A 22,570-nucleotide genomic window follows, 5' to 3' on the forward strand; every position below is an offset into this window, starting at 1 on the left:
CCTGAAGTTCTGGTGGACGTGAACTTTGAAGAGACACTATTCATCTCGCTATCACTGGGAAGGGACTTTACAGACGGAATTAAGGTCCCTAATCACCCGACTTTAAAATCGGGAGCACCCAACTTTAATTATCCGGGTCGGCCTAGTGTAGTCACATGAGCCCTTAAAGGCAGAAAAGGAGCAGAAGAGAAAGAGACGAGGCAGGGGGGAGGGAGCGGAGTGTGGATGCAGGGGGACCACGGGCTCTGATGGCGGAGGGAGGCAGCCAGGAGCCGAGGCAGGGCAGCCTCCAGAACCTGGGGACCACCCCAGCAGCCAGCCAGCCAGCAGGGACCCGGGGTGTCAGTCCTGCAACCTCACAGAAGTGAATTCTGCCAGCAACCAAATGAGCAGAAGGGGTTTGTCCCAGAACTCCCAGCAGGGAACCCAACCCGGAGACCCTCTGACTTCATCACATGAGAGCCTGAGCAGAAAATCTCCGGGGGCCGCAGAGGGGCCTCTCCACTGACACGGGTGCCCAGGAGCCCCAGCGCAGAGCCTTGGGGAGGGAGGCAAGAGCTGCCCCTTGGGGGGTCCACTTCCAAGCTCAGGCGCGCACATGGGTGTGCGTGGGAAGCCCCCACTCACAGCCAAGCTCCTCCTCTGAGCACCTCCCAGCGCGGCCCGCTCGCCCTCCTGTGGGGGCTCCAACCACACCGTGCAGATGAGGAGGCCGAGACGGGGGGCACGGTGCCCGGCTCACCAGCCGGGACGAGCAGTGGGCAGCGTCAGGCTCGGCACCTGCTCCTGACCCAGCATCGGCTGCCCCCAGAGGCTCCAGGCGGCCCTGGGAAACATTTCAGTAAGCTTTTAGAGTGTAACTAGGGCTTCCTTTGCAGCTCAGTTGGTAAAGAATCTGCCTGCAGTGCAGGAGACCCAGGTTCAATCCTTGAGTCGGGAAGATCCCCTGGAGGAGGAAATGGCAACCCACTCCAGTATCGTTGTCTGAAAAATCTCATGGACAGAGGAGGCTGGTGAGCTGTAATCCATGGGGTTGCAAAGAGTCGGCTGCTACTGAGTGACTAACACTTGCGTGTAACTGAAATTCCCTGTTCCTTTAAAATCAGCAGCAAAAACAGCTGTTTCACTCACTCATTTATTAATTCAACAACAATTAGTTGCTGAATTGCTGCTGCTATGTGCCAAACCAGAACTGCCTTTATGCTGAATCACATTGATACCGAAACAGCTATGGCATGGGTCCCAAATGGGCCAGATTCTGAGTCAGACCGCCTGGTACCCTGCAACCTCCTTCAACGGAGACCAGATGTGAACCTGCCCGTCGGAGGGGATGGGCCATGGGAAGTCCAGTGGGCACCTGGTGTGGGCGGGGGAGAGCACGCAGGAAGTGTCCCCACGCAGGATGGGGCAGGTCCCTGGGCCCAGATGCTCCCAAGCCCAGCTTGGGGCCATGTGGGTGTTGCAGGTGCAGGAGGCCGGGGCTTCCAGAGAGCACAGCAGTGCTAGCCACAGGGTGAGGGGACGCCCAGGGGAGGGTCCCTGGTGGCCGTACTTGGGGCCACTGGCAAGGGGCTTGAAGGCCCCCAGAGGGGAGTCTGAGCCCCGGCAGTAATGACCAGGCCAGGAGCAGGCCAGAAGACCACCAGGCCAGCAGTCTTGGTGGCGGAGAGACCCAGCCCATGCCTGGGAGTCCACGCGGATTCAAGAACGTTCAACGTGCTCCACCCCTGGGGCAGACCTTAACTGTAAAGGTTGCCTATTCCTAAATGCAAAGTGACCTTCTGAGTTCCCTCCTAAGCCACAGACTGTGGGCTCAAGTTCCATCTGAGGTGCGATTAGCTTCGAGTTTTGGCAACCCACTCCAGTGTTCTTGCCTGGAGAATCTTGTGGACAGAGGAGCCTGGTGGGCTGCTGTTCATGGGGTTGCACAGAGTCGGACACGACTGAAGCAATTTAGCATGCATGCATGCCTTGGAGAAAGAAATGGCAACCCACCCCAGAATTCTTGCCTGGAGAATCCTGGAAACGGAGGAGCCTGGTGGGCTGCTGTTCATGGGGTTGCAGAGTCAGACACAACTGAAGCAACTTAGCAGCAGCAGCAGCCAACCTGAAGTGCTTTTTCACCCTTGGTCAGCTCAGCCAGAGTGACAGCAGAGGGGGCCATCCTGCCCCACGCCCCTCAACTCAGCCAGAGAAAATCAAGGGCTTCCTCAGATGTCAGCACACAGATCAACTTCAAGGTTTAACTAACTCCAAGATCTGAGAAGCTTCCCTGGTGGCTCAGATGGTAAAGAATCTGCCTGCAGTGCAGGAGACCCAGGCTTGATCCCTGGGTCGGGAAGATCTCCTGGAGAAGGGAATGGCTACCCACTCCAGTAATCTCACCTGGAGAAACTACCCTTTCAGTTTCGCTTTCCAGATTTGATAAAGTCAGAAGTCGAAGCACAGTTTCCAAAGATCAAGTGCTTAGATGGGGGGAGCCCCCGTCCCTTCGGGCCCCAGGTCAGAACCATCCCCCCACACACCACGACCCTCCATCCTGTGATGTGTCTGCTGTCATGGAAGGGGTCCCAAAGCCTGAAGGCCCTCAGGAGCCTCAGAGAGCTCAGGTGCCTGGCTCTGAGCTCCTCAGGAAAAGAGCACCAAGGGAGCAGCAAGGTCAGAGGACACCCGGGGACACCCAGGAGGGTGCCCAGGAGGGACACAGAGGGCCTGAAGGAAGGGTTTCCTCCAGACGGGGCAGGCACCAGCTGAGCTAAGGACTGGGGAAAGGCGACTGAGCAGACGTTCGGGAGCCTCTGTAATTCCCTAAACCTCGCCTCGGGCTGCTGCTTCTTCATTTTTACTGGAGGAGGAGGAGACAGAGGTGGGGGTCTCTAGGGGCCCGGGGGTCCCTGTAGATCAAGAGCCTGGCAGCGTCTCCACCTGTGGGGAGCACACCTGTACCGCAGTGTAATGGAGAGGAGATGTTAGTAAATACAACCTGAAACCTCCCCGGCTGCCCCTCCTCCAGCTACGGAGTGATGCGGCCCCTCTTCAGAGGACACTGTGCCTTCCGATGAAATCCCCCATGAGCCCGCTGCTGCATACGGAAAGCCCACAAGGCAGAGTCCAGAGGCCTCGCCTCAGTCACGCCGGAGGAGGCGTCAGCCGGTGCTGAGGACCTGCAGGACAGCTAACACGCCAGGGAGGCAGAAGGACAAGCGACCCTTCCGTGCAGGGCCAGAGAGTGCGTATTTTCAGCTTTGCAGGCCGTGGGGTCTCTGCTTCTCACTCCTGCCCAGCGTCAGAGAAGCAGATCAGACACAAGGAACAGCGTAAGACTGGGTTCAGAGGAAGCAGACAAGGAGACACACTTGACCCGCAGGCCCTGGTGTCCTGACCCTGCTTTGCGGGGGGAGGCGGGGGGAACTAGGTTTAGACCCACAAGGAATGGCGTGTGTACAGGTTCGCTGCGTGCAAGAGTTCAGCGATTTCATTTGAAACTTTCCTAACAGGGTCCCTCTGCTGACGTCTGGATGACAAGAGCAAAGCGTAAGTCTTGAAGCAAAGGAATCCCCCACATAATCTCCTCCGAGGTCACATCTAGAAAAGGCCGTGTTCTTGTCCTCCCTCATCTGCTGGTTCTGTCTGTCTTGTCTCAGGGTGTGAAGCATGAATCCAGCAAGCGTCTCATGGGCCACTCCTGGGGGCCGCAGTGAGCAGAGCAGACTAGGCCTTGGTCTCCGTCTCCGAGTGCCGGGGCCCACATTCTAGGGCTGGGGGGACCTGGTCGCAGTCCCAGAGTGCCTGTGCTGCAAGAACAGCTGACCTGCGAGGTTGGGGAGCAGTCCCTCCCCGAGCTCACTTGAACTGGCTGTTTCTGGCCTATGTGTCACCAGCATCTGGGAATGCATAGCTTGAACTGGGTTTCGGGCACTTTGCCCAAGACCGCTATAATCTAATGAAAAAGAGATCTGGTCTTTGCACAGAGCTTCAGAATCCCCTGGAATTTCTCGAGTACCAGGGGCAAGGGAGTCTTGGTTATGCTAATAAGGCGGCTCTAGGAGAGGAAGGATGGAGCTTCAGGATGCGGCTGGTCTCCGGAACAGGAACCACCTGTGGTTTCCAGAGCTAGAACTTCAGCTGCCTGGCCTCCAGGGACTGAGAGGCTAGAGGCTGAGTCCAACCACACAGCCAGTGATTGAACCAACCGTGCCTGCAGAATGCTGGTGGTGGTGTCCAGTCACTAAGTCACGTCTGACTCTTTGCAACCCCATGGACTGCAGCGGGCCAGGCTCCCCTGTCCTTCACTGTCTCCCGGAGTTTGCTCAGATTCGTGTCCAGTGAGTCAGTGATGCCATCTCACCATCTCATCCTCTGCCACCCTTCTCCTTTTGCCTTTAATCTTTCCCAGCATCAGGGTCTTTCCCAATGAGCTGGCTCTTCGCATCTGGTGGCCAGAGTATTGGAGCTTCACCTTCAGCAACAGGCCTTCTGATGACTATTCAGGGTTGATCTCCTTCAGAATGGACTGGTTGGATCTCCTTGCAGTCCAAGGAACTCTCAAGAGTCTTCTCCAGCACCACAGTTCAAAAGCATCAATTCTTTGGCGCTCAGCCTTCTTTATGGTCCAACTCTCACATCCATATGTGACTGCTGGAAAAACCGTGCTTTTGACTGCTCAGACACACCAGTAAGAACTCTGGGCCATGGGGTTAGGGAGCTTCCTGATTGACAATCATATGGATACACCAGAAGATGAAGCACTCCAGCTTCTCAGGGACAGTGGCCCCTGAACTTGGGATCCTTCCAGACTTCATTGGTGTACCTCTTCATCCAACCAATGGTTTGTACCCTTCAAAATAAAATGATCATGGTAAGTATAATGCTTCCTGAGCCCTGTGAGTCATTCCAGTGAATTATTAAACCTGAGAGGGTGCTATAGGAACCCCTGACTTTGTAGCCAAGTTGGACAGAGGTGTGGGTGACCTGGGAAGCCCCAAATGAGGTGAGGACAGCCTTGTGGGAACTGGCCCTTTAACTTACAGACTCTATGCCAACTCCGGGTGGTCAGGCTCTGAACGAAACTGCACCAAAAGCCGCCAGCACTCCTGTGGAAGCACCACTGCAGAGGTGAAGTCACAGGAGATGGGAAGGTCCCCTGCCCCGCCCTCTCCACCTCCTCGCCCTCAGTTGCTACCCAAGCAGATCCCCTTAGATGGCGCTGTTTCATCCAAGCATGTTTGGGTGGTAGCGGTGTGGGGGAGACGCTGCCATAAGGTCAGAGCTCTCTGAAGGCATCTACCTTCAGGCATTAAAGGTCCAAGGACTCGTTTCGGTGATGAGTGAAATATTGAATCAAAGCTTCATTTCAATGATCAAAGGATAACAGAGCAAAGGAGACCCAATTCTATTGTCAAAGTGATAAAAGACATTAATAATATATCTGCAAGATATCAGTCAGGGGAGGGGGTATCTCCACGTGGGAAAATTCCATGCTTTCCTCTCAAGCCCAGGAGGTTTTCCAATAGTTATTCCTGAAATTTTTTAATTAAACCTAATTAGTTCCATCAAGCCAGAGTACGCCATGCCTCAGAATTCTCCATGTGAGCCTAAGGGCTGGAAAGCACACTATTTTAATTGTGGAACCTCACCCCCACAGTGAGGGAGATCGCAGGCTTTCTGGAGGCGCGGTCCAGCTGCACCTGCAGGACGCCGGAGTAAAGGATGAGGAAAGGGACCTAGCTGGGCCCACACGCCTCACGGCCACTGCAGCCCCACCACCTACTCGGCAAGCCACTGAGCCGCTGTTTGAAAGAGATCCAAACCAAGAAAAACATGAACTCTCGTCAAATAGCATCGAGGTCCTGCAAGGGCAGAAGAGGCTGGTGCTGCTAATTCCGAGGTTGTCCCGAGAGCTCCTGGATGGAGGAACAGCGGATAAATGGCTGCAGAACCCAGGCAGGTCACGTGGGCTGGCTGTGAGCCCAACACCATCTCCCATTTTTCACATTTTCTGTTTTCCTATTGCAAACTGTTATCCATGTCATTGGTTTTACAGGCTGTTAAATACGCAATTAGTCTAAATAACATACATTCCACTGTATTCCAAGTCACATATTAATTACCAACTTGCATTAATATTAATTAAAGCAAATATAGGGAAAGGGCCTTTGATCAACTGGAAACTACACTCTTCATAAACTAAAACGGTTTCTCCCAAATCCTGGACTGGCTAGAAAAACAAAATGAAAAACATTTCATTATGCCAGTAGAAAAACCTATTTTAAAATCATTTTTTAAAGCCCTATTTTTTCCAGTGGTATTGCACACCACAATTTCCACGGGAACATGAAAATCTAAGTTTCCAGAGTTTCTGTAAACCTATTGACTGTAAAAGTATTTGCAGAATCCAAAATGTAGAAACTGATAGATCAATTTTTAAAGTTCATGACATTAATCATTTAAACCAAATAGTAATATGATCACAGGAGCCCCAAATCAATAATCATTTGTACCTGACTCCTTGTTCACTTCTGCTTAAAATAAAATCAGCCAGGCTATGTCTTTTCCAAAAATGTTTTAATAACAAATTAATCTTCAAGTTGGAAAAAATAGGGCTTTTTAAAATGATTTTAAAACAGGTTTTTCTACTAGCATAATGAAATTTCTTTTCCAGAAAAATGCTTTTATTTTTTCAAATACACATCCTAAAACACTGTCTGCTGAACTCTTCAGTTCAGTACAGTTCAGTCACTCAGTCGTGTCCGACTCTTTGAAACCCCGTGAATCACAGCATGCCAGGCCTCCCTGTCCATCACCAACTCCTGCAGTTCACTCAGACTCATGTTCATCGAGTCAGTGGTGCCATCGAGTCAGTGATGCCATCCAGCCATCTCATCCTCTGTCATCCCCTTCTCCTTCTGCCCCCAATCCCTCCCAGCATCAGGGTCTTTTCCAGTGAGTCAACTCTTCGCATGAGGTGGCCAAAGTACTGGAGTTTCATTCAGCATCAGTCCTTCCAATAAACACCCAGGACTGATCTCCTTTAGGATGGACTGGTTTGATCTTCTTGCAATCCAAGGGACTCTCAACAGTCTTCTCCAACAGCACAGTTCAAAAGCATCAATTCTTTGGTGCTCAGCTTTCTTCACAGTCCAACTCTCACATCCATACATGACAACTGGAAAAACCATAGCCTTGACTAGACAGACCTTTGTTGGCAAAGTAATGTCTCTGCTTTTGAATATACGATCTAGGTTGTTCATAACTTTCCTTCCAAGGAGTAAGCGTCTTTTAATTCATGGCTGCAATCACCATCTGCAGTGATTTTGGAGTCCAAAAAAAAATAAAGTCTGACACTGTTTCCACTGTTTCCCCATTTATTTCCCATGAAATGATGGGACCAGATGCCATGATCTTAGTTTTCTGAATGTTGAGCTTTAAGCCAACTTTTTCACTCTCCTCTTTCACTTTCATCAAGAGGCTCTTTAGTTCTTCTTCACTTTCTGCCATAAAAGTGGTGTCATCTGCATATCTGAGGTTATTGATATTTCTCCCAGCAATCTTGATTCCAGCCTGTGATTCTTCCAGCCCAGCAGTTCTCATGATGTACTCTGCATATAAGTTAAATAAGCAGGGTGACAATATACAGCCTTGACGTACTCCTTTTCCTATTTGGAACCAGTCTGTTGTTCCATGTCCAGTTTGAACTGTTGCTTTCCGACCTGCATACAGGTTCCTCAAGAGGCAGGTCAGGTGGTCTGGTATTCCCATCTCTTTCAGAATTTTCCACAGTTTATTGTGATCCACACAGTCAAAGGCTTTGGCATAGTCAATAAAGCAGAAATAGATGTTTTTCTGAAACTCTCTTGCTTTTTCGATGATCCAGCAGATGTTGGCAATTTGATCTCTTGTTCCTCTGCCTTTTCTAAAACCAGCTTGAACATCTGGAAGTTCACGGTTCACGTATTGCTGAAGCCTGGCTCGGAGAATTTTGAGCATTACTTTACTAGTGTGTGAGAGGAGTGCAATTGTATGGTAGACTGAACATTCTTTGGCATTGCCTCTCTTTAGGATTGGAATGAAAACTGACCTTTTCCAGTCCTGTGGCCACTGCTGAGTTTTCCAAATTTGCTGGCATATTGAGTGCAGCACTTTCACAGCATCATCTTTCAGGATTTGAAATAGCTCCACTGGAATTCCATCACCTCCACTAGCTTTGTTTGTAGTGATGCTTTCTAAGGCCCACTTAACTTCACATTCCAGGATGTCTGGCTCTATGTGAGTGATCACACCATCGTGATTATCTGGGTCGTGAAGATGTTTTTTGTACAGTTCTTCTGTGTATTCTTGCCACCTCTTCTTAATATCTTCTGCTTCTGTTAGGTCCATACCATTTCTGTCCTTTACCATCTTTTCATGAAATGTTCCCTTGGTATCTCTAATTTTCTTGAAGAGATCTCTAGTCTTTCCCATTCTCTTGTTTTCCTCTATTTCTTTGCGTTGATTGCTGAGGAAGGCTTTCTTGTCTCTCCTTGCTATTCTTTGGAACTCTGCATTCAAATGGGTATATCTTTCCTTTTCTCTTTTGCTTTTCACTTCTCTTCTTTTCACAGCTATTTGTAAGGCCTCCCCAGACAGCCATTTTGCTTTTTCGTATTTCTTTTCCATGGGGATGGTCTTGATCCCTGTCTCCTATACAATGTCATGAACCTCTGTCCATAGTTCATCAGGCACTCTGTCTATCAGATCTAGTCCCTTAAATCTATTTCTCACTCCCACTGTATAATCATAAGGGATTTGATTTAGGTCATACCTGAATGGTCTAGTGGTTTTCCCTACTTTCTTCAATTTAAGCCTGAATTTGGCAAGAAGGAGCTCATGAGTCAGCTCCTGGTCTTGTTTTTGTTGACTGTATAGAGCTTCTCCATCTTTGGCTGCAAAGAATATAATCAATCTGATTTCGGTGTTGACCATCTCATGATGTCCATGTGTGGAGTATTCTCTTGTGTTGTTGGAAGAGGGTGTTTGCTATGACCAGTGCTTTCTCTTGGCAAAACTCTATTAGCCTATGCTCTGCTTCATTCCATATTCCAAGGCCAAATTTGCCTGTTACTCTGGGTGTTTCTTGACTTCCTACTTTTGCATTCCAGTCCCCTATAATGAAAAAGACATCTTTTTTGAGTGTTAGTTCTAACAGGTCTTGTAGGTCTTCATAGAACCATTCAACTTCAGCTTCTTCAGCATTACTGGTTGGGGCGTAGACTTGGATTACTGTGATATTGAATGGTTTGTCTTGGAAACAAACAGAGATCATTCTGTCATTTTTGAGATTGCAGCCAAGTACTGCATTTCAGACTCTTTTGTTGACCATGATGGCTACTCCATTTCTTCTGAGGGATTCCTGCCCACAGTAGTAGATATAATGGTCATCTGAGTTAAATTCACCCATCCCAGTCCATTTTAGTTTGCTGATTCCTAGAATGTTGACATTCACTCTTGCCATCTCTTGTTTGACCACGTCCAATTTGCCTTGATTCATGGACCTGACATTCAGGTTCCTATGCAATATTGCTCTTTACAGCATCGGACCTTGCTTCTATCACCAGTCACATCCACAGCTGGGTATTGGTTTTGCTTTGGCTCCATCCTTTCATTCTTTCTGGAGTTATTTCTCCACTGATCTTCAGTAGCATATTGGGCACCTACCGACCTGGGGAGTTCCTCTTTCACTATCCTATCATTTTGCCTTTTCACACTGTTCATGGGGTTCTCGAGGCAAGAATACTGAAGTAATTCGCCATTCCCTTCTCCAGTGGACCACAGTCTGTCAGACCTCTCCACCATGACCCGTCCATCTTGGGTGGCCCCACACGACAAGGCTTAGTTTCATTGAATTAGACAAGGCTGTGGTCCGTATGATCAAATTGGCTAGTTTTCTGTGATTATCGTTTCAGTGTGTCTGCCCTCTGATGCCTTCTCACAACACCTACTGTCTTATTTGGGTTTCTTTTACCTTGGACTAAGGGTATCTCCTCACAGCTGCCCCTATTAGAAAGATATAAATAGGTGAGTTTTGAGAATTACTCACAAGGACCACTACCCCCAAAGGAGCCAGCTAGGAGGGCAGGAGTAGCCCCCAAAGATGGGAAAGGCCAGTTCTCGAAACAGAAAACCCAAAGGAAGCCAGGCCATGGCCGGGCCAGTGGGCTCCCAGGCAGAGAAGCCACACAAAGCAGGGAGCACCTGCCTAGACTGCTTCATCCCTGAACGGCCGCCACGCAGCAAATAAGCACGAGCGATGGAGGGGGCGGGACCCTCGTCCCCACCCCCTGCAGGAGAACTTCGCTCGGCCATAACTGACCAGCCCCCGGGCAAGGCTCACATCAGCACTCAGCCATCCTGCCCAATTCAGTTTTGCCGGGACTGTCAGTTAAAGAACGTCCCTCCATTAGATGAGTTTGCAGGCACCATCATTTCTGTGACTGGGTTTTACTCTCCAGCTGCAGCAGCAGCTAATGTTCTCTGCCCGTGATGAGCCCCCCGTGGGGGCCGTGTGCAAGGTGGAGAGGAAGCAGAGAAATGAGTGCCAGGGTGTCCCCCTGCAGGGATGTGTGGGACGGCTGGCAGGACCACAGGGCCCGCAGGAGAGCACAGGGCAGCGTCGGCCAGGAAAGCACAAAACCATCCGTGCATGCGAGCTGGGCCCGGGGGTGCCTGTGGTTTCCTGGGAAAAGCCAACAGTTCGTGGATTCACGGTGGGACCAGGCATTGCAGAGGGCGTCTCTGCCAAGGAATACCGAACCCACAACACTTGCTGAGCGAATGCCACTCTCCCACACTCTGGGTGTTTCTGCAACAGGCCTGGCTCCCTGACAAGCTGGCAGGACACTTTCATTGTTATGAACGCACACACACAAGCTCACATGGAAGACGAGTGTCCCGTCTCTGAGCAAATCCAGACCCACATCTCAAGGGGAGCAGGCAGAGAGGGGCAGGACAATGCCCGGGCTCTGAGGGGCCTGGGCCTCAGGTGCCATGAGTCACGGTGGAGGGACCAGATGTGGTAACCAGTGGGAGAGAGAATTGTTGGTGAGAACCTCCCATCTTTCAAAAACCAGGCCAGCAGAGAGCAGAGGAGTCCTTTCTAAAGGAGGTGAGTTAGCAGGGATGCCCAGTAAAGGTCCAGGACCATGAAGACCATCCCGGCTGGCTGAAGGTTACCCGTCTCCTGCGTCATTTGGAGAAGGCCCCACATGGCACATACAGGCTGCCCTGGGCCCAGCCCTCCCCTGAGCTGCCCATCACCATCTCCCAAGCTTGATCAGCAGATGCACCAAGCCTTCTGCACGGACCACAGCTGCCAGCCACTGGTTCCTCTCACACCTCCCTCTCCAGCCTCACCTCCAACCCCCGCTCTGAGGGCAGTTTGTCCTGGCCTGGCCCCTCCCACCCCTACCCCACGCTCTCCTTTGACAAAGTCCTCATCCAGCCCCCACGAGGGCCATCCTGTCCAGTCCTGTCTCCACCCAAATCCAATTCATTTCTATATACTAGCATGTACAGAACTTGTATTCTGAAAATTACACAGTGTTATAAATCAAAGAAGACTTAAGTATATGCAGAGACATACCACGTTCATGGATCAGAAGACTCAACATGATAAACATGCCAGTTCTTTTCAAACCGATACACAGGTTTAATGTAATTCCTATCAAAATCCCAGCAAGAGATTTTATGAATAGAGACAAGATTATTCTAAAACTTACGTGCAAAGGCAAAGGAACCTGAAGAGCTAAAATAGCCTAGAAAAAGTAGAGACTAAGAAAGGGCCAGTCCACCCGGTTTCAAGACTCACCATTAATATACGGACGCAATAATCAAGACTGCGTAGTACTGGCAGAGAGGGACACAGACGATGGAACAGACCAGGAGCCCAAACATAGACCCACATGGATGCCACACTGATTTTCCACAAATAGGCACAAACAGCTCAATGAAGGGAAGACGGCTTTTTCAACAAATGGTGCTGGAACCTGAATTGGTCATCCACAGGCAAGAAGACAGAAAAGAGGGCTCTGACCTATGTCTTATACCTTAGACAAAAATCAGCTACTAATAGATCACGAACAAAGGTAAAATATAAAGCTATAAAAAGTTTAGGAAATAAAACATGAGATAATCTTCACAGTCTAGGACTAGGCAAAGAGTTCTCAGACTTGATACCAACACCACAATCATAAAAGGGAAACCTGATGAAATGGACTTGAGCAAAATTAAAACTGCTACTTGCGAAAGACTGTTAACAGGATAAAAAAAAGTCAAGCTACGGGCAGGATAAAATGGTTGTAAACCATATATTTGACAAAGACTAATACACTTAGAATGTATAAAGAACAGTCAAACCACGATAAAAAAAACAGTCTCATTAAAAAGTGAGCAAAAGACATTTTGCCAAAGAGGACACAGAGATGGCAAACAAGCACCTAGAAAGACGCTCAGCATCATTAGCCACTAGAAGACGCAAATTAAAACCACCATTTGATGTCACTAAACACCTACTGGAATGGTTAAAATTAGAAATAGTGACATCAGCAAATGCTGGCTGGAATCCAGAGAAACTAGATGACCGTAGAACGGTACAGCCACCCTGGCAGATATTTTGGCAGTTTCCACGAAAACTAAACGTCCATGAACACTAAACAGATGACCCAGCAATTGAACTCCTGGCCACTGTCCCAGAGTCATGGAGACTCATGTTCAGACGGAACCTGTGTGTGAATATTTATAGCACCTTCATTCATTACAGACAAAACTGGAAGCAACTCAGCCTGTCGTGCAATGGATGGATGGTTATAAACACTAGTCCATCCACACCATGGAGTGTTTGTCGTTTAGTTACAAAGTTGTGTCTGACTCTTTTGCGGCCACATGGACTGTAGCCCGCCAGGCTTCTCTGTCTGTGGGATTTCCCAAGCAAGAATACTGAGCGGGTTGCCATTTCCTTCCCCAACCATAGACTCCTACCTAGCAATACAAAGGAACAACCTGCTAACACGTGCTATGACCTGCATAAATCTCCAGAGAATTAAGCTCAGTGAAGAAAGACGAACCCAAGCGGTGTCATAATCTAAGATCCATCCATGCAGCACTCTTCAAATGACAAAAGCATAGGATTTGAGAGCAGATGAGTGGCTGCCGGGAGCTAAGCGGGGATGGAGGCGGAAGGGAAATGAGTGTGGCTATGAAAAGGCGCCCTGTGGGTCCTTCTGGTGATGGAACGTTCTATACTTGACCGCATCAATACCAGAGCCCTGATTGCGGTTCTGCTCTATAGTTTTACACGATGCTACCATCGGGCAAAGGCCCACGGGACCATGCCAGACCTCCGCCTCCGCATTATTTCCCACAAGTGCAGGTGAATCTACAAGCACCTCAAAGTAAAGAGGACTCTTGAGAGGCCCCTCTATGGCAAGGAGAGCAAACCAGTCCATCCTAAAGGAAATCAACCCTGAACACTCATTGGAAGGGCTGATGCTGCAGCTGAAGCTCCAATACTTTGGCCACTTGATGCGAAGAGCCAACTCATTAGAAAAGACCCGGATGCTGGGCAAGATTGAGGGCCCAAGGAGAAGGGGTGACAGAGGCTGAGATGGCTGGATGGTATCAGCAACTCAGAGGACATGAATGTGAGAAACTCCGGGAGACCGTGAAGCACAGGGGAGCCTTGCCTGCCGCAGGCCACAGAGACGGAGAGTCGGACACAACTTAGGGGAGCCTTGCCTGCCGCAGGCCACAGAGACGAAGAGTCGGACACAACTTAGCGAATGACCACCAACAAAAACTAAGCCCTCTTCACCCACAATCGCAAGATGGGCAGGGATGCAAAAAAAAAAAAAAAAGCAGCTTTGTCTTAAAAAAAATGGAGGGAAGAGGAGCCACAGTTCTTGTTGCAAACTATTATAGAATACAGTGGAGTCTTTAAACACACCAGTTTATACATGCTGTCAGAAACACAATAACAGTATTGGTAGAAGACTGGAGAATAATTTTGTGTCTCTTTCTCAATCTACACTCCCTGGAGCAAACTATTACTTAATTTTTTTCTTTTTTATAAATCCCATAATTATGTTGAAAACAGAAAAGTCTTATTGCTTTTCTCTTTATTAAAGCATTACTTTACTTAATGCTGATATGCAAAATATCCTGGAATTTCTGTGACTCTCCCTTGGAGATTTTTATGTTTTAATAAACCAAGAACCTCAAAAAGTGAATAGGATAAAAAGATTATAGTCCTAAATGTAAAAGCCAGAATTATGAAACTTCTGGAAGAAACCAAGGAGAAAATCTTTTGAGAGCTTGGAATAGGCAGTTTTGTTAGGATCCAAAAAGCATGAACCAAAAAGGAAATCAGATGAAAATTAGACTTAATCAGAAAAAAAAACTTTAGTTTTCAGAAAGACACACAGCATCTGAAAAGCCTTGGAATCTTGGGAGGGAGGTCTTTTCATTTATTAACGAGAGGACTGGGGCCTGGGGGCTCCTGGATGGCTGCCTGGGTGGGGGCTGGTGGCCCGGAGGACCAACAAGGTGATTGGAGGGTGGGAACTTTCAACCCCACTGTCTCCCCAGCTTGCCAGACAGGGAAAGGGATGGGGGCTGGAGCAGAATTCGTCATCAGTAGCCAATGATTTGATCAATCATGCTTAGGCCTCCATAGAAACCCAACGAGACTGGGTTCAGAGACCTTCCAGGTTGGTGAGCATCTGGAGATGCTGTGAGGGTGGTGGTCTGGAGAGAGCATGGACGCCCCCCACCCCTTCCCCACACCTCTCCCTGAGGGTCGCTTCCATCTGGCGGTTCCCAAGTTGTACCCTTTTATAATGAACTCATGATCCAGCAAGGAGGCTGCTTTCCAGAGTTCTGAGAGTTGCTCTAGCAGACCATGGAACCCAAGGAGGGGCTCTAATCTATACCCATGGGACAACCTAGACTCGGGTGGGGTCTGAAGTGAGGCCAGTCCTGTATGGAGCCTTAACCTGCAGGACCCACCCTGTCTCCAGGCAGACAGTGTGAGTATCGAAACGCATAGGACACCAGCCTTTACCTGAGGATCGTGGGGGTGGGGGACCCACACACCTGGTGTCAGACGTGAAGTCGAATGTGGCAGGAAAGGAAAAACAGAGGCTTTTTTCTTTTAACATGGATGCAACTGAAAGTCACATCTGTAGATGAGTGGGTGAACAATCCTGAAGCCACACACCAGAGCACGAGTTAGCAGTAAAAAAGAATTAATCTACTCACACTCACAACATGAACAAACATCAGAATTATTATGCTGAGCAGAAGCAGCCAGACACTAGAGGACAAACTGTGTGATCCCACCAGCATGAAATTCAACTATAGTCGCAGAAAGGTGATGAGGTTTGCTTGGGGCTGAAAGCAGGGGTCCCCTCCAGGGCCATGAGTCTTTCTGCGTCTTGATCCTGGTGGTGATCACAGGGGTAAACTTTCGTTAGGACACACCTTCTCACCACTAAAATAAAAGTGAAGTTGGTCAGTCGAGGCCGACTCTTTGCGACCCCGTGGACTGTAGCCTACCAGGCTTCTACATCCACGGGATTTTCCAGGCAAGAATACTGGAGTGGGTTGCCATTTCCTTCTTCAGTGGATCTTCCCAACCTAAGGATCAAACCCTGGTCTCCCGCATTACAGGCAGACGCTTTACCATCTGAGCCACCAGGGAAGCCCACCACTAAAACGGGTGCATGTTATTCTATAGAAACTACTCCTCAATTAATTTTTCAGAAATGATAGGGAGTGTAAATCCATACCACATGTAGCTTTCTTAATAATTTTGAGTCCTTTTGCCCACCTTCCTCTTGTCAAACCCTGGTAGATCCTCATTGATTCCGTAGCTGAGGAAGAGCCTGTCCCAGACACAGAAGTTCCATCAGTTTCCCTCGCCGCCAGTTTGTGTGTTATTAGCAACATCTTCTGCCGTCTCTGGGGTCGCACAGAGTCGGACACGACTGAAGCGACTTAGCAGCAGCAGCAGCAGCAGCAGCAGCTTCAATCCACATTTTCTTCTCGGAACACTTTACAGCCCCCTTTTTGAAGGGGCTGACTTCCTCAGACCCGGATGAAGTGAGAAGTAAATCCACTGGCCTCGCACATGTAGATGCAGACGCCCTGGTCTGCAGGGCCAGCCACAGCTGAGGGTCCCTCTGCTCTGCCTTGGGGGCCCCGACCAGGGGAGAAGAGGTGAGCGCCACCGACTCAGAGACCAGGGAGGGCGCCATCTGGATCCTCATGGCTATGACAGTAACTAGCTTTCTTATTTTAAACAGAAATAATCACACAGCAACACTTAAAGTCACACTCAAAGCTATCCCACCTGTAACTATATGTAAGCTGATCTAACACTAAGCTGCGTGTGTTAGTTGCTCAGTCGTGTCCGATGCTTTGTGACCCCACGGACTGTAACCCTCCAGGCTTCTCTGTCCATGGAATTCTCCACGCAAGAGTACTGGAGTGGATTGCCATTCCCATCTCCAGAAGAACTTCCCAACCCAGGGATCTGCAGGCAGATTCTTTACCATTTGAGCTACAGGGATGGTTCACTAAGCTGATCCCACCTATACCTAAGCTAATCTAACACTTCCCACCCACAGCCCATCCTCCAGACCTCAGCCTTGGAGGCGGAAGGGGGAGACTCAGGAGGCAGCAGGTGGGAAGAGGTGAGAACGGGGCCAAGCCCTGTGGCAGGAGGAAGCTCGATGCTCTCACGTGTCATTACAGTAAACAGAAGGTGGTTTTGTCCTGAGACTTTCACAGTGTGCATCGAGATGGTGATGACGCTCCAGAGTGTCGCCAGATGGCCTGGCGGTGAACATCAGAGTCCACCCAGTAAGCAGCTTGCGCTTCTGCTCAAGACGTCCACTTTCCCAAGCGTTGTCTTGTGTGTCCATCTTCCCACTTAATGTTCACAGCAGCTCTGGGAGAAGCCAGGGCAATGAGTGCCATCTGTATTTACGGATGAGCCCCCACCCCGGGCTAGGAAGGCGTCAGGTGAGGCAGGAGGGCGCCCTGCATCAGCAGAGTGGCGGGGTTTGCTCACCCTCCTCTCAGGGCCCTGCTGTCTTTCAGGAGGTGTATGCACACACACCACAGTCACATCGGCACGACCCCTCACGTGTGGCAGGTACAGTCGGGGTTTCTCCATCAGAACCCTTCAGTCCCCCAACTCCTGGCTCCTCTGATTCCCCGGCTTCTTGCATCACCAGCAGGAAGTAGCTCCAGAGGCTTTGCCCTCAATTTCATCCTTTCTGAACCCCACATGTGGGGGCAGGGGAGAGGGCTGGGCAGAAGAGCCACAGGTCTGCCTCCTTGAAAGGTGCTTCCTTCGTGTGTCCAGCTTTCAATTCTAACAGTGCCCCATTCATGCAGCTAAAGGGTGTGTCAATTCGGGGGCAGAACTGAGAACCCTGTAGGGAAGAGGCATATTTAGCAGAAAGCCCTTTTTCTAAAACCCCACAACTCCCCCTATTCTCATCACAGAGGCCTTTTGACCCCAAAACAGCCCAAACACCAATGCCTGATCCATCCTCGAAGCCCCAGTGGCCTGAAGAGGGTTAGAGAGAGACCGCTGAAAAACAGCTGCTTTGGCTTCACGGAAAGCTCTTTGCTACAGCCGTTTGACAAGGGCACACTCCAACTGGGCCCCATAGCTTATCGATTTCCTCCGTGTCCCAGAGAACACAGCAGAAAGACCCTTGGGAGACGCCGTGCCCTCAAACATCCTGCGTGGTTGACTCCCAGGGACCTTGGCTGTCAACAATGACAAAGCCAGAGGGCCTCCCTGGCGAGGGAGCGGCGTCCTCTGCTGGCAGCAAGCACTTGGCAGGTAGAGGAGTCCTCGGGGCGACAGACGCGGGAGCCACGTGGCGCCCCTCAGCTCCGATGCAGAGCTGATCCATCGTCTCCAACCCTGCAGACCCAGCAAGGAGCACCACTGCGCCCCGCCCACTGCGGGTGCAGCTTAACTTTCTCACTTTTTTCTAAAGTCACGTTTGGAACTAGGGAAGGGAGGATGGCTCAGTTGTTCTGTATTTGTGCCCCTTCCTGGCTGTAGAAAACTATCCTTGAGGACAAAGTTGTTCAAACAGAGTTCCAACCAACAGCGTAGACCACAGCCCTCCAGCCAGGCTCAGAGGGAAGGGCAGTGGGACACGGGCAAGGAGGCCAGGGCTCCCTGAACCCAGAGCCGGAGCCAGGCCAGTCCCAGCCAACCGCCTGGAGGATGTTCCCACGCCATCCATCCTCCCAGCCAACCACGCTGAGGGCAGGGCCTCCACCGCCCTACCTGCAGCCAGGACAGGTTCAATCCTGTTTGGAAACAGAACAAATCAAGGGGAGACGCAGGTCTTCAGGGAAGGTCCCCTGGAGGGGGACGTGGCACCCCCTCCAGATTCTTGCCTGGAGAATCCCATGGACAGAGGGGCCTGGGGAGCTATAGTCTGGGGCGGGGTGGGGGGGGGGGGCGGGTCACACAGAGTTGGACACAACTGAGCGGCTGAGCACATGGACCCCACCATTCAAGGGTGGACACCCACACCTGTGTGCCCACTGTGGGAAACAGGGCCTTTGTAGCTGCAATTAGACTTTGAGATAAGACCATCCTGGACCTAGGCTGGCCCTAAACCCAGTGACTGGCGTGCTTGTAAAGGGAAGCAGAGTGATCTCGGACACACAGACACACAGACACATGGGGAGAAGGCCATGCAGAGAGAGAGGCAGAGACTGGAGCGACGCGTCCATACGCTGAGGTCTGGAAACGGCTGCCGGAGCCTCCAGAAGCCAGGAGAGGGGCGTGGAAGGGATCTCTCCAGAAGGAACTGACCTGCAGCCACCTTGATTTCAGACTTCTGGCCTCCAGAGCTGGGGGAGAATACATTCCTATTGTCGGAAGCCACCCCATACATGGCAACTTGCTACAGTAGCCCTGGGGAGCTAATCTTGGGTTCAAATGTGGCCCATGTTAAAAAATGAGCTCCCCCTTCCGGAAGGGGCCATGCAGAAGCTTCTGCAGACAGGACACGGTATTGGCCTCCGGGCAGGGCCAGCAGATGCCACAGTGGGCTTGCTCTTTGACCAGCGGCTCTGTCTCTAGAAAGTCTAGGAAATGAATCTCATGACACCATGTGAACAGGATGTCACCACGCCGTGGGTGGCAGCAACGAAGGGGGTGCATGGCCCCTCCCAGTCTGGTACTCAGGACCCGTTCCCAGCTCCCTCCTGGGGGGACGAGATCCACCCCATCCCGCATCCCACCCTGCCCAGGACAGTCTGGTCAACGCCCGCTAATCTGCCGTCCTGCCCAGTTTCATGTCTGTCCAGCATTTATCTTTAAGGAAGTATTACGAGGGATTGCCCCAACGTAGGGCTTCCCAGGTGGCACAGTGGTAAAGAACACACCTGTCCAGGCAGGAGACAGAGAGATGTGGGTTCGATCCCTGGGTTGGGAAGATCCTCTGGAGGAGGGCATGGCAACCTACTCCAGGATTCTTGCCTGGAGAACCCCATGGACAGATGAACCTGGCAGGCTACCGTCCATGGGGTCACAAAGAGTCAGACGTGACTGAGGGGCTTAGCACACAAACAGGCCCCAGGGTAAGTCCAGGTGGGCCTGGAGAACCCCCTCTCTACTCCCGCTTCTCCCACCCGTCAGTTTGGAGACACGGGCATGATCAGAGCTGGTTGCCCAACACAGGGCTCCACCAAAAGGTGCCAGCGACAGCCTGTCCTCTGTCCTGGTCCTGCCTACCTGGCAAAAAGGCTCAAATAACCTCCATTTAGAAGACCTTCCTCTAAATTTGCAAGAGCAGTTACAGCAGCATGATCAGCAGAAAGATCATTCAGTGCTTATTTTCCATCAACAATAAAACACAACTTTGAGAAAGATCTGAGGCCATTTGCTGAAAAACTAAATTGGGCACATCTTAAAAACTTTTTTTCAGAAAACTGCAATAGACAGTCAACCACCCAGGAAGGCCGCGTTCCTGAAGGCACAATCCATCTCTGAAACACAAGGTGACTTCTGGCAAAGTCAGCACAAGGCGGGGGATGCTCCAGGTGGGGGACGGGAATGGCTGGGCTGAGAAGCCTCATGTGGAGAGTGCCCTGCGGGGCCACACGGACAGAAGCAGCCCCCGGGCCCCCTCCCTTCCCCTCCAGTGCAGTCCCACCCCCACCAGGCAGGTGGCTGGCAGCACCCACCTCCCCACCGAAGCCCTCCTGGCAGGAGCTCTGTCATCCAAGGAACCCGAACCTTGCCCAGCATAACCGACCCCCAGGGAGGAAACATTCAACAGGCTCCCCTCACGCCTCCTCTGGGACACCCCAGTTCCACTGCGAGGCTCACCACCCACCTGGCTCCCCCGAGGCCCAGGCTGGACTGAACCCACTAGCGTTTCCATCAGCACCTCCCAGGGCTGGGAGCCTCGGGGTGGTGGCCAGCCAGGCCCCACAAGCTGCAGGGCTCCAGACAGGCTAAAGGTCAGACCCGAGGCCTTGGTCCAACCTTCAGGCCTAGGATGCCCTCCTCCGGCTCTCCGTACTCCTGAGCCTCCGCCTCTGGGGCCTCGTGCACCCCATTCTGGGTGGGCATGGAGTCCCCTCAGTCTTGGGCTCCTCTTCTTCCAGAATTGTGGATGCGCTTCTTTGGTGGGGTCAGGACCCAGCCATGCCTGGGCCACCAGGAATCAGAAAGCTTCCAGACATACATCTGGGCTCCATTCCAGGGCAGGGGGTAGAGGGTCTAAATTACCAACCAGATCAAGGGAGAGTGAGGCTGTTGTCAGCTGTATCACGAACACAAAGACAGCAACAGACACTCACTCACACACTCAAGGACACACATTCACATGCTCTCAGGCACACAGACAGCTGCACTCACCGGCCCAGGCCAGGCCCTGGGCTCTCGGTCCAGCGCTGACAGACCCGGTCCTGCAAGTCTGGGGCTGTGGGCGGGGCCTTGGCGGGGCTGTGGGCGGGGCCTGGGCGGGGCCCCACCAGATGCTGTCCAATCAGTCCAGACACAAAGTTCCTGATGCAGGAACAGACCAAGCGGAGCGGCCCAGAGGGATCGGCCCAGCTGGAGGCAGTGCTCACGTTGGGTCTGCCGGTCTGGAAGGTGAGGAGCGTGTGCTGGAATTGTCTATCCAGAAAACAGACCTCACAGGCCGCCAATGCCTGAGCAGCACCCGCAGGTAGAACCTTGTGTGAGGATGTCTTGAAGAAAGGCTGTGCTTTGGGCTCACGGTGAGAGGTCCAAGCCAGTGGCCAGCCTGCTTCTTGACCTTTGTTAGACCTGGTGACCACGCTGGGCCAACACGGCTAAAAAGCTGGTGAAAGGAGCAAAGCCCCCAGCTACCCTAGCCCTTGCTGCTCCCAAGTCGTTATGAGATTAAAATGCTGTGTCCAGGCGGGGTATCAGGCACTGGCCTCGCTGCCAGGAGTGGGGACAACAGCTCGGAGCTACCCGATGCAACTCGGCCATGAGGGTGAAGAGCCTCGGAGCTGACCCGGCGGCTCTCCCTCGCGACTCTCCTGAGGAGCCAGGGATGCAGACGGACGCGCGGATGCGCCGGAACACACAACAACCGGAAGAGAAAGGAGATGCTGGGACGAAAAATGGCAGATCTGTGAGGAAAGAAGCTATGTGACCATTAAAGATGACAGCAGCTAAGAACTGATGAATCTGTGAACATGCCCATGTGAGATGACGGAGAGAGAAAACTGCAGGACAAATCTGCTTCCTTCCCCCGCCCCGCCCCCAGGTACAAGCAGCACGGTCCTGCCTGTTGCAGGCTGTGGGGAGGCTCTGATGAGTAGGAGGCCACACAGAGCCCAACCCCCACCGGGGCTGCTCCCCGGGAAGCTGCATCCACCACTCAGCCAGTTACCCCATCCACCCGTGAAGCCTGCTGCTTCTGGTGGTTCTACCAAGGAGGGTCCCAACAGCCGGGGATCCTGTAGTGTGCCCCCCAGACTGAGCCAGCTATGAGGGTGAAAGGGAGCGTGACTGATCGCTACCCAGGGCCAGGCTGGTCCTGACAAAGTGGGCGCCAGGCCTCCCCACTGGGCAGATCACACTCTGGAAGCATCCTCTCCTGTAATCAGATGCTGTGATGGCAGTGAGAGGGTTCCGCTCCCCAGCAGTGGGGGAGGAGGGGCCGAGAGAAGGAGAAGCAGAGAGTCCCCCAGTCTGCCCCCAAGGTGGGTGGGCGGGGGGTGGGGGCCAGGCCTGAGCTGGGGTGCCCTCTCAGTGGTTAGCCTTTGGAGTTCCTGGAGGACAGAGAGATGCTGTCCACTCTGCACATGTCTGAAATGGCAGAGTGGAAACCAGATCCCCTTCCTACTTGGGGGGTAGTCCCGGGTCAGGCTCATCCTTGGGTCCTCTCTGGGGTGAGCCAGTAGCAGGCCTTTCCCCTAGAACTTGAAACCAGAGTTCACAACCCCTGCATTGAACTCAGTGTCACCAAGAGTCAGGGGCTCACTCTAATCTGAATGGATGGTCATTCAC

The sequence above is a fragment of the Capra hircus genome, chromosome 26 (genome assembly GCF_001704415.2).
Source record: "Capra hircus breed San Clemente chromosome 26, ASM170441v1, whole genome shotgun sequence".
In the NCBI taxonomy this organism is placed as follows: domain Eukaryota; kingdom Metazoa; phylum Chordata; class Mammalia; order Artiodactyla; family Bovidae; genus Capra; species Capra hircus.